Source organism: Maylandia zebra, linkage group LG12 (genome assembly GCF_041146795.1).
Source record: "Maylandia zebra isolate NMK-2024a linkage group LG12, Mzebra_GT3a, whole genome shotgun sequence".
Taxonomy (NCBI): domain Eukaryota; kingdom Metazoa; phylum Chordata; class Actinopteri; order Cichliformes; family Cichlidae; genus Maylandia; species Maylandia zebra.
The window spans coordinates 7,241,866-7,252,359 of record NC_135178.1 but is presented as its reverse complement, the minus strand read 5'-3'; the positions used below and the strand labels follow the sequence as shown (position 1 = coordinate 7,252,359).

General features: G+C 42.7%; 1 protein-coding gene across 1 annotated transcript in view; it reads left to right on the top strand.

Moving 5' to 3' along the window:
* The window catches only part of si:dkey-91m11.5 (PH_BCR_vertebrate and RhoGAP_Bcr domain-containing protein), a 31,512-nt gene that overhangs the window by 2,498 nt on the left and 18,520 nt on the right, over positions 1-10,494 (top strand). The gene's annotated exons all lie outside the window — the stretch shown is intronic.

Sequence of the window (10,494 nt, the reverse complement as noted above, 5' to 3'; positions counted from 1 at the left end):
ACTGGTTGGCTCTGTTAGGCTCGATCATCAGCTGCCATCAGGCTGTTTGTGAGCAAACTGTGGCCTTAGTGAGCAGGGCTTTCTTTACCCTTTTGTAAGCAGGCTTGCCCTCTCCTTTTCACCCCTCTCTGCTCTTTGCCCCACTGAGTGCTGCAGTACTCTCGCAGAGATGCTCTGGCTGAGACAGCATCTGCCCCCCGGGGCTTCCCGGTCGCTCAGCCCTATCCACCCTGAGTGTTTTTGTGTCAGTGCGCATCAACGTTGTTGTCCTTAGTGTGGTGTAATTAACTTAAAGGGGTTTGTCTAGCGTGATAAATTTAGGGTGGTTCTTTGTTACGGGTGGTGGGTTGGAAAAAAGCGCTGACAACTCGCTCAACGAGGAGGATCGAGGGGGCTTTAAGTGTGTCATGTGGCTTCCACTCAAAACACCCGCCATCGGTGTTTCCTGTTGTTATGCTCCAGCATAATAGGAGAATCACTCACTGAGCAGCAGTATTGACATGTTAACAATATAACATTGTTAGGAGGGATAAGGAGAGTGGTTGGGGTAACTTGGTAATACCAAGGACAGAAGGGCAGGCAGGAGCATTTGTCATAATAAAAGATACACAAGGACACACATCATCGCTGGTTGAGGCCAGATCCTCACCCAAGACTGATTGGGAAGCAGAGTGCTTGTTGGAAGATTGGAGCTAGAAAACTGTGTGTCTCTACCCCCCCAAAAAAGAAGCATTATCCACTCAGGGTCAGATTAAGCAGATGAGCAGAGTAGTGTGTTTTTGTTACATAAGGTGATTCGGTCTAAAGCTCTTTGACAAAAAGCATGTGACAAGTGAGCAGATCGCCTGTGATATAATCAGCATGAAGTGAGAGCCAGCACGCTGCTCGGATGACTGAAATGCATAAATCCATTCGATCTGGGTCTGCATCATTCCACGGTCGTGCCATGTGTCGCTGAGTCCTGTAAGCATATTGTCAGGATGGCTGCCTCTGGTCATTTTTTAAACTCATCCTGCTACATTTATGTATAAAATTGCAAATCAATACTCATTAAAGCTGCAATAAAGCAACTTAGTATCGCATGATCAACAAGAACAAAAAATAAGTGATGCAGTAGAAACTGATGCAGTAGTGACTGAGGTAGCCTCCAATACCCATAATGCACCTGTAATCATTTTCTTGTTATATCCTTTTTGTCAGATAAAAATGCCCTTGTCATTCAGGGGCTGTGACTGTAGCAGTGTAGGCAGGGGCAAAGTGCATCTTCTCTGCACATCTCACACAATCAGTGTGCCTGCTAGGCCACAGTCACAAAGGGCTAGGGACTGGTTGGTGACTGCCTGGCAACCACTGGTTGCTAGGGAAACATTAGTATTCCCAGACTGGTTGCGAGTTGGTGCTGGAAGTTGCTGTGAAGTCAACTGCTGAGCCCCAGTCAAGCAAACTGCGACGAGCAAATAGCTCCTGTGGATAAAGTGTAAGAGTTGTTGGAGCGTCCAAAAGAAGTTGAGATCAAGCGGCAGCTTTCAGGGCTAAGAAGTGAAGCCAATGAAGACATTTATTAGCAAAATGCTAACTTGTTATAGGTTTCCCTATAAGAAAAAATAAATAGCATAAATGTTATTTTAATTTGGAAATATCATTGGTGTTTTATTTTTGAAATAAATTTTTTTTATTTTTTTTGTCAAGAAGCAGTTAAGCTCCATTTAGCCCTGTACCTCTGTAGATAACCCTAGCTAACCAAGCTAGCTAGCCTACACTGCTAATTTGGCATTCCACTTTATCATCCAAATATGAAAAATTAAACAAGATGTGATGGCCAAAATACTATATCTGAAGCTTTAAAACAGTAGTCCACAAACGAGTGACGGCAAAGTGGCTGCTTCCATCTTTTCTTTACAGTCTGTGTTCAAGGCTCACTACTAGTTTTTCCAGGTACCTCCAAATGTTGCTCCTTTCCCTACTGTGTAGGTGTCACACGGAGTCAGCACACAGCTCTTGTCACAGGCCTAAACAGCAATGTTATTGTGGTTAATTAAAAAAACTCAAACTAGGTGTAAGAAATCTCTGAAACTAAACTGAACTGAAAGCAAAAACCTAATTAAATAAAAACTAATTAGCAGTTACAAAGGTTTGGACTTTCTATGCCAAATAGTGCATCCCATGACCAATCAACTGACCTTTTGTGTTTCCCTATTTGATACGTAATGCCTGCTTGACACTTTGAATACAGAAAGAGTCTGAAGTGCAGCCTTTTTTTTTCTTTTCTTCAGAGGAGACATGTTGCTGACATAATGGCAAACCTGCGTCATGTGGACCTTGCTTTGTGGATTACCAGAAGTCTGGATTTCATGTTGTAATAATTTATTTATTTTTTGCACGTTGTTAAGTTAGTCCTCAAGCAGGGAGCTGGTTTGAGGCCAGCTTTTGCAATAAATTGCTCTTTGTTGTGGTTCTTGACTTTCAGGGAGCTGCTGGAAAGTGTTTTTTCTTGTTGCATTTATCACAAAGCACTGCGGCATTGACTAAAATCTCTTGAAACGACTGAGTAAAGAAGGCTTGTAAAGGCGCTTTATGGTCCAGTTAGCTGCACATTCTGTAACCATTAGACAAACTGCCATATACTGCACATGTTTGGGTGGTGGTAGGGGGGTTTTCTGCACTCTGTCACCATGTCATTTCGCAGGGTCCGTGCTGCTGTTGTGGGAGTGCCGTAGTGGCAGTCCGCCTGCGCCTGGGGAAAAAATGAGTGACTTACCGTTAGTGACACCTCCGAACTTCTCTAAACAAACGCGTGCTTGTCCTACTGTGTCTCAGCTGTGAGAACTCTGTGAAATGGCCAGTCTAAAATTGATGCATCTCAGGGGACTTTTTCCTATGAATAGAAGAAATAAGTGTTGTCTCCTGGTTTCTGGTTTAACTAGGCCAATTGTCAAGCCTGACTGTGAATAGAGCTGCTGATTAGCTGTGGACCTTTAAGGAGGCCAGCTCTCTTATGGGTTTATTTTGCCATAATTAATTATCATCACAACGCTGACGTGCCTGTGGCTAAAGAAGAGTCTGGGTGTGTAGACTGTCTCGTGGTTAATGTGTTATAGTGAGAGGGCGTAAAAGAAAAAGGTCAGCCAAAAGGGAAAATGATAATCTCCCATTAGTTTAATCGTGATCCTCTCTGCAAAAACCAGGAGATTGTCTTTTAGGATGCTTTTAGCCCGAGCCTGCCTCAGTCAGGACATGGCACCGTTTCTGAGCGTAGATGGGCCTGTCTGCTGTCGCTGTGACATTAATAGAAAGTGTCTATCTGGAAGGTGACTAACGTTCGTCTGATTGCCTCAGACCACCACTTGCTGCCTCAGCAGGAGTCACACCGGTCCTCCGGGTAATTGTGGACTCATAAATATTTGAGGTTCCCCGTGTAAGCCCAGACAGGCCTATCGTTGCACCTACGTATCAACATCTGAAGTTTGGTGGGTAAAGAAGGGGAAGAAGTCAGCCTCTCCCTTTCCTTAAGTAAATGTAAGCCTACAAGAGGAAGTGCTGGCAGCTCTTGAGGGCTGCCAAGTCTGCCTTTGTGTGTGCGTGTATGTGTGCGTGAGCAAGTGAGGCACCTGTTCTTCTGTGCAGTGTACTGGGTAAAGTGGTCAAAAGCTGGCAGGCCATCAGTACACCAGGCCAGGCATCGCCAGCTGCTCTCACAGTAAAAGCCATGAATGACCTTTTGTTTCTGTCAGAAAACTCAACAAAAACATTTGTTTCGAAACTATGCAAGACGGTTCACTTTAGGTTTTCCTCAAGCTCCTCTGTGCAGTTACTAACATACACGCAGAGGAAAGGCTCGGGCCTGTTTACAAGCCTCCTCGGGCTCGGTGATCCTCCCTCGTGCTCAGCCTCAGCCCTGTGCTCCTGCGGCTTCAGCTCTCCTCAAAGGGCCCTCTGTGCTGCTGGCTGGCAGGCCAAGTGTTTATGGAATTTCTCAGCTGTTTGTTGGGGTGTGGGGGGAAGTGGCTAATGAAATGTAATGTGCTAAACGAGTTCACCTCTGTCACAACGGCCTGACCCATGGTGCTTGTGTCAACCTTTCTTTCCTGTAGTAGAACGTTTATTTTAGGCAAAACATTCAGTGGCGAAGTAGAAGAGGCAGCAGTATCAGAACCAAAAACCCTTGTTAATCATGCTCGTGTTTTAAACTTTATACTTCCGGTTAGTAACTTTGAGCTTGAATAACACAAACCTTACTGCAGTTTTCAAAGTGTTGTAACTTCCATGAAACCATCTGAATCTGAGATGATTTGATTCTTTTCTGCCACGCGCCTGCACTCAGGTACAGTTTACCTTAAGGCGAATTCGCTGTAAAAACGTGTGTTGCTAGGCAGAATACCGCTGGCCAGTCACATCAGAGCACATCAGGTGAGGCCCATTCGCTAATATTTAATTCTATTCATACATGCAAATGAATATTTCATTACACCAGGAGGTCACTTTAATTTTTTTCTTGTCACTGCTTACATTTCTGAAAACTCTGCCCGTTATCAGTATGTGATGAAAACTCAGCAGTTATATTTGTGTCTGCTACAAAGCACAAACTTGAAGGTGTCATCCTGAAAAGTCACAATAATTGGCAAATGAAATAAATCCTGCTTCGTGTTAATTATTCCTCGCTGCTGGACTTGAGTTAATCTTTTTGCTCGCCTTTGCACCGTTGTGTGTTTATTTACCCGGGCTGGAACTGTTATCGGGGCTTTTATTTGCTCTGTTATGCGGCACATTACAAGCTGCAGTATGTCCACCCCGAGCTATTTCTACATACGTTGATTAGTAGGTGTGCCGTGTTTGGCGGCCCAGTTCTGACCTACACCGCTCGATGACTGGCACTAATTTTAGGCTGCCCCACAGCAGATCATAGGCGAGTGCTGATGGTCTTCAATGCGTTCCACAGGCCTGTGGTTTAAAGGACCTCCCGGGCCAGCAGGCACTCCACACGAGCCCAGATGTGATGATGAATTGACGGATAACATTTTTACAGTTTGAATGGCCTATTAGGGGCAAGGAAATCTTAACCGAGATATTCCTTCATTTATCTGAAAGAAACACCGCAAATCTCTGAGAATAACCTCACAGACGTCACAAATGAGCAAAAAAAAAAAAAACATAATCAGAAATTCTTTGAGATTTAAGTAACAAAATTTATGATTGAGGGGATGAAACTGCTTTTCTTCCCCTCTCACACACCCAACTTTAGTTTACTGGGTTTGATAAACCTCATCACACCACAGATACATCCTTTCTGCTTACGCCCATAGACTGTATATAAAAGATGGGCACTAGTCTCTGTGTGTTAGAACCTTAGCATTAGTGTTTAGGCCCCTGGGCATGTTGCCTTTTTTCTTTCTTTCTTGACATATATGGACCAAAGAGCAAAGTTCTATGTTACCAGCTAGCTACAAAACTTTGTTAGCTCATGTTAGCACGCATTTAAAGTTTTTCAGAAGAGCTTTGATGTCAGATATAACATGCATTTTTTTTTCACATGAATTACTTTAATCTCAAAAACTGTCATGTTTTTCTTAGAAATGTCAAAATCCTAAATTCTGAGGGCATTTTTCCTCTGATAAATTGCAGTATGAGGATAAAGTTGCTTGTTGCTAATTATCGTCTGCTGTGATAGACGGATATCAAACTCTCAGACTCTGTATTCTGATTATCCTGTGTCACCACATATCGTAAAGTCCATCTCAACTTGCTATGAAGTGGGGTCACCACATCAGGTGTTTGAAAGGCTGTCACCCTTTGACCGGCCCCAGTGTTTGCCCTCCTTATCACCGCTGTTTCCCGAGTGATTCCACAGATCAGAGGAGAATCCATTTGGAGCCATAAAGTGGTGCTAAGCTTTTAACAACCTCTCACATTGGCCTCTTATCTTATGTTTTTTCTAGAAGTGATACTTTCCTCTCCAGATCTATACAACCGTTGTAGAGGCAACAGAAAGGCCGTCCTTTAGCATATCTTTTTTTTTTCAAACTTTGTAAATAAATTATGGATGCTTACTGTAAAATTTCAGTTCCAGCCTTTTCTGAGCCAAATAGTCCATTTGATATGTGTGCGTTTATTTATGGGAGCTTGTGATCTAAATTCTATTGGTGGATAGTCAATATGTTCACAGCGGGGTCCAGTAATTGAGGATTGACTCAATTTGTCTTTTCCCAGCAGTGAAATGGGCAAATATGGATGCTACCATTCTAGTTCCAAGGCTCGATCAATAAACCTCTTTGCCCTCTAAGTTTTATTTTTGGGAGCTGCTGTCTGATAATTTCCCCCATCGGTCAAAAAGAATTGAAATTTTACCTGTGATACTTTCAAACAATGACATTAATTCACACAAGCCACAATAACAGCAGATCAGTTCATCTCAGTCGCAGCCCACATCAGCTGATCCCTCAGCTGAAACTCTTCGAATTATCTCATGTGGTGCATCTTCAATCAGTTCAATATTATTTATTTATAAAGCACCTAATCACCTCAAGGCTCTTAATATTGTAAGCTAAAGGCCCTACAATAACCCTAAACAATCAGACGACGCCAATGTAAACAAGCACTTGGCAACAGTGGGAAGGGAAAACTTCCTTTTAACAGGAAGAAGCCTTCAGCAGAACCAGGCCTCAGGGAGGGGCAGCCATCTGCTACGACCAGGTGGAGGTATTTAAGATGCCTGCCTACAGTCACTCCAAATCTGCAAGCTGCTTTGCAACCCATCTCCACACCAGCTCCCCCTCTCATGCTGTGTCTGAACCAGACAGTGTCATGTCTGTTGCCACTGGTACCTGCTTCTGTGCTCAGGTCGCGCAGTTGTTCTCACTTCCTCTGGCTTCTGTGTATGAATGGGGAACGTCAGGGAGATGTGCTCCCAGAACCTAAATGACCACAGATGAAAAAATAACTACTTTCCAGAAAAAACAGCATATTTTTTAAACTGCTGTGACCTTAAAATGGCCACGTGATAACCCCAACCATTTTTTAGAAACCCAATACAGACTTTCACTCTGATGAAAGTGTCCCAAATAACACTTCCTGCTTCTTCTGTGATTGCTGTGTAGTGAAAAGGGACCACATGATTATTCCTGTGTCAGAGAATTCCCGATGCTGCTGCCGCAAAGATTCTGCTGCACATCTGTCGCTCCCTCCCTGCGTGTTTTGTCGTAGTTCATCTCTATGGATTAGGATTAGTGTATGTCTTTGCTTTGTCATCAGTGGGATATCCAGTGTGTATCCAGCATGCCTGTGGTATTAAAACTGCTGTGACTGTATTCTATGCAAGGCTCTTGTTTACATGCTGCAGGAAGGCAAAGTGCTTCATGATGACTGATTATTCCCCAGAAGCAGGCTTGGCAGTTGTTTGGCCGAGCCCCCTTTTATATATCCTTGAGATCTATTTTTGGGTGGTGCTCAGAGTGCTGGTGTGGGAAACCAAAACATTCAGTGTTGTGCATTAATAGGTAATAATACTTTTTAAATGATTTGCTTTGATTCACGGAACTAAAGGAAATCCTTCAAAAACATGGAATTACAGATTTCCGTGACGGTCCAAAATGAAATCAGCTTCTGTCTGATCCACAGCTCCACACAGCTCGCGACCACAGCTGTCGGGTTCAGCGATCTTATGTAATGTCATTAGAATGTATTTATTACGGCTCTATTGCACAGCTGAAACCATTTGTTGGGTATGAGACAGAACAGCAGGATTATTTTGCCACCCTCCAGCTAAATGTGTGATACTTTCTATTGTGTGATTTTGAAGCTGTTGGGATGCTGATAATAAAATAGGAACATAGCTCCTTCACTGTGACTTCCAACGCTGGCTGGAACATTACACTCTTAAATTGACTGAAATGTGTACTTTATTGAATAGTAATGTGCACATAGAGGCTGATAGCTTAGCAGTAATTGTTAAATCTAGATAACATTTACCTCAGTTTCGTTGGTCTATAATAAGATAAGATTTCGAGTTGCAGATATGACTAGCCTCAAATTTAAACAGGCATTTTGCATTGAAGCTAATCTGTTTAAAACAGCAGAGCTGCAAAAAAGGACTCCAGGTCATGCTCTTAGTAATATTTTCTTGGACTAGAAGGGCCATAATAAAATGAACAGGCATTTGCAAAGTACTTGAAAATGAATGGATTTTGAATTTTTTTTAACCGCGTCTTAGATCAAAGTTACTTACATTAATAGGTGGCATAAATCTTGAAGATTGGTCAAAGTTTGGTTAATGGCTTGTCAGATTTCTTAAAACCTGCAATCACTATCCAGTTTATTGCTAGTACCGGGTTAGAACCTCTTCGATCAGATGATCAAGCAGTTGTCCACACTGAGGAAGAAGAAGTCTGCCTTAACAGGAAGTAAACCAGATTTTCAGCAAATCACAGACAAAACCACTTATAAAGATTTTAATGTTTGAGTAATATTTTTCCGAATGCTAGTTGTATTTTTGTTGCTAGGCAGAAATTTCAGGATTACTGTTTTAAGTGTGGTTAAAATGCAGGCCTCAAGGGCCGGTGTCCTGCAGGTTTTAGGTGTGTCCTGGATCCAACACAGCTGATTTAAATGTCTAAATTACCTCCTCAACATGTCTTGAAGTTTTCCAGAGGCCTGGTAATGAACTAAACATTTGATTAAGGTGTGTTGACCCAGGATGATATCTAAAACTTGCAGGACTCCCTTGAGGTCTGGAGTTCCCCACCCCTGCTTTAAACAGTGAAATAATAGCACACTTTGGGTCGAGCTCTGCTGTTTAACAACTGCATCTTGTAGGTAGTTTGTAGCTGTGAAAGAGCAGCTTTTACTTTGGTTTATTTTCTCACCCCTTTTTAAAAGTCTGTTTGACACCTAGGTTCTTCTTAGTATAAGCAGAAAAGAGACATAAATTGTGAGTCACAGTGAATTATTGGAACCTGTACAAATCTGTTTCCATGTATGTCTGAAAAGTGTGGGCTGTCTGCAAAGTCTTTAATTATAAAAGGCATGTCACTGTTAGCTGGAATGTAGATTTGATAGCCGTGACTGTAGACAAATGTGTGTATTAGGAGTGGAAGCCTTTGTTAAAAGATGACCTTGTGCAGAGAGCCTGTTTCCGCTCTGAAGCAGACAAATTGCCGAATTTTCCGGACAAACTTGCCTGGACACTTCCTTCACGCTATCGGCCCTTGTGATTGCTAGAACAACAGCACTCACTGAGGGTCCATTGTGATGTGCACTTTCTCACACTGACCAGAGCCAAGTCAGTGCTGTGCTTTTAAAAACGTCCCTATAAACAACACAAGTGGCTCAGTATTTAAGGCTTCGGTACATTTTTTAAATCCTCCCTTTTACTTATTTGTGTTTGGACTGTATTCTAAGCTCTGGCTATTTCTTAGTTTAGATAGTTTGTGGCTCCAAAGCTGCAGCCTGAGAGAGGATGCGTTAGTCATCCTTTCCCGGGCTCGATGTATAATTTCACCGAAGCCCAGAGTAGCCGTTCACATGGACTCCCCCCTGGGCTGTGTAGCTGTTTGGACTGCGGTAGTCTCCTCCTCAAGCAGTTCATACAGCTCTCTGTCTCTGCTGGGCCCAGTGTGTTTGTTTGACGCCTTTGTCACAGCCTCTGCGGATGTCATCCTGTCAGTTGCCTGTCTTCAAGGCCTCCCCAGGGAAACTTGTCTTTATCTTCCTCCAGTCTCCGGAATCCTCTCTTTCCTGTTTTCAAGCTGAGGCAAACCAGTCTTGTAGCCATAAAACTGTTATGAATTGTTGTCTTTTTAAAGTGTCCACTCCATATTGGTATTTTTATTTTTTGTTGTGCGGATAGGCATCTCTGCTCTGGATCTTCCACACAGCTTGACAAGCATGATATACTAATAATTGCTGGTGAGTCAGGATTGGCTGACACTGATTACAGGATCTAGTCATTGGCGATCTGATTTTATCTGTCTTAAAAAATCTGATTTCACAAGATCCAGGGAGTATAACATGTTTCGCTGTGGGATGCAGTCATTCGGCTTTGTTGTTTTGGATCTCTCTAAATGCAAAATAGCACAGATGTGCATATGAGGGCATGTTGTGACCCATAAAGAGTTTATGTTCAATTTGTCATTGTTATAGCTTAATTTTCCAGCGTATGCTGTGAGCTGGATGTCATCCTGATGTTACCAGAATGACACTAATTTATCCATGTAAATTTAAACACTAGGGTTAAATAAGGAGTTCCACAGGGTTCTGTGTTGGGACCAATTCTTTTTACATAATATAATATAAGTGGATTTGAATGGAATTGAATATTATGCCCAGTTAAAGCACTATCTTTCACATTTCCTGTGATGTTGAACACTGCATAAAAAAGCTGAAGGAGGCATGATATACCAAGGTTGGCATAACAAGAGCTTGTGTGTTACTCGTGCAGTTTGCCAGGCTAATCCGATGACCTGGCAGGAGCCCTCAGCGGCTGGCTCTGGCTGTATGGTAGAT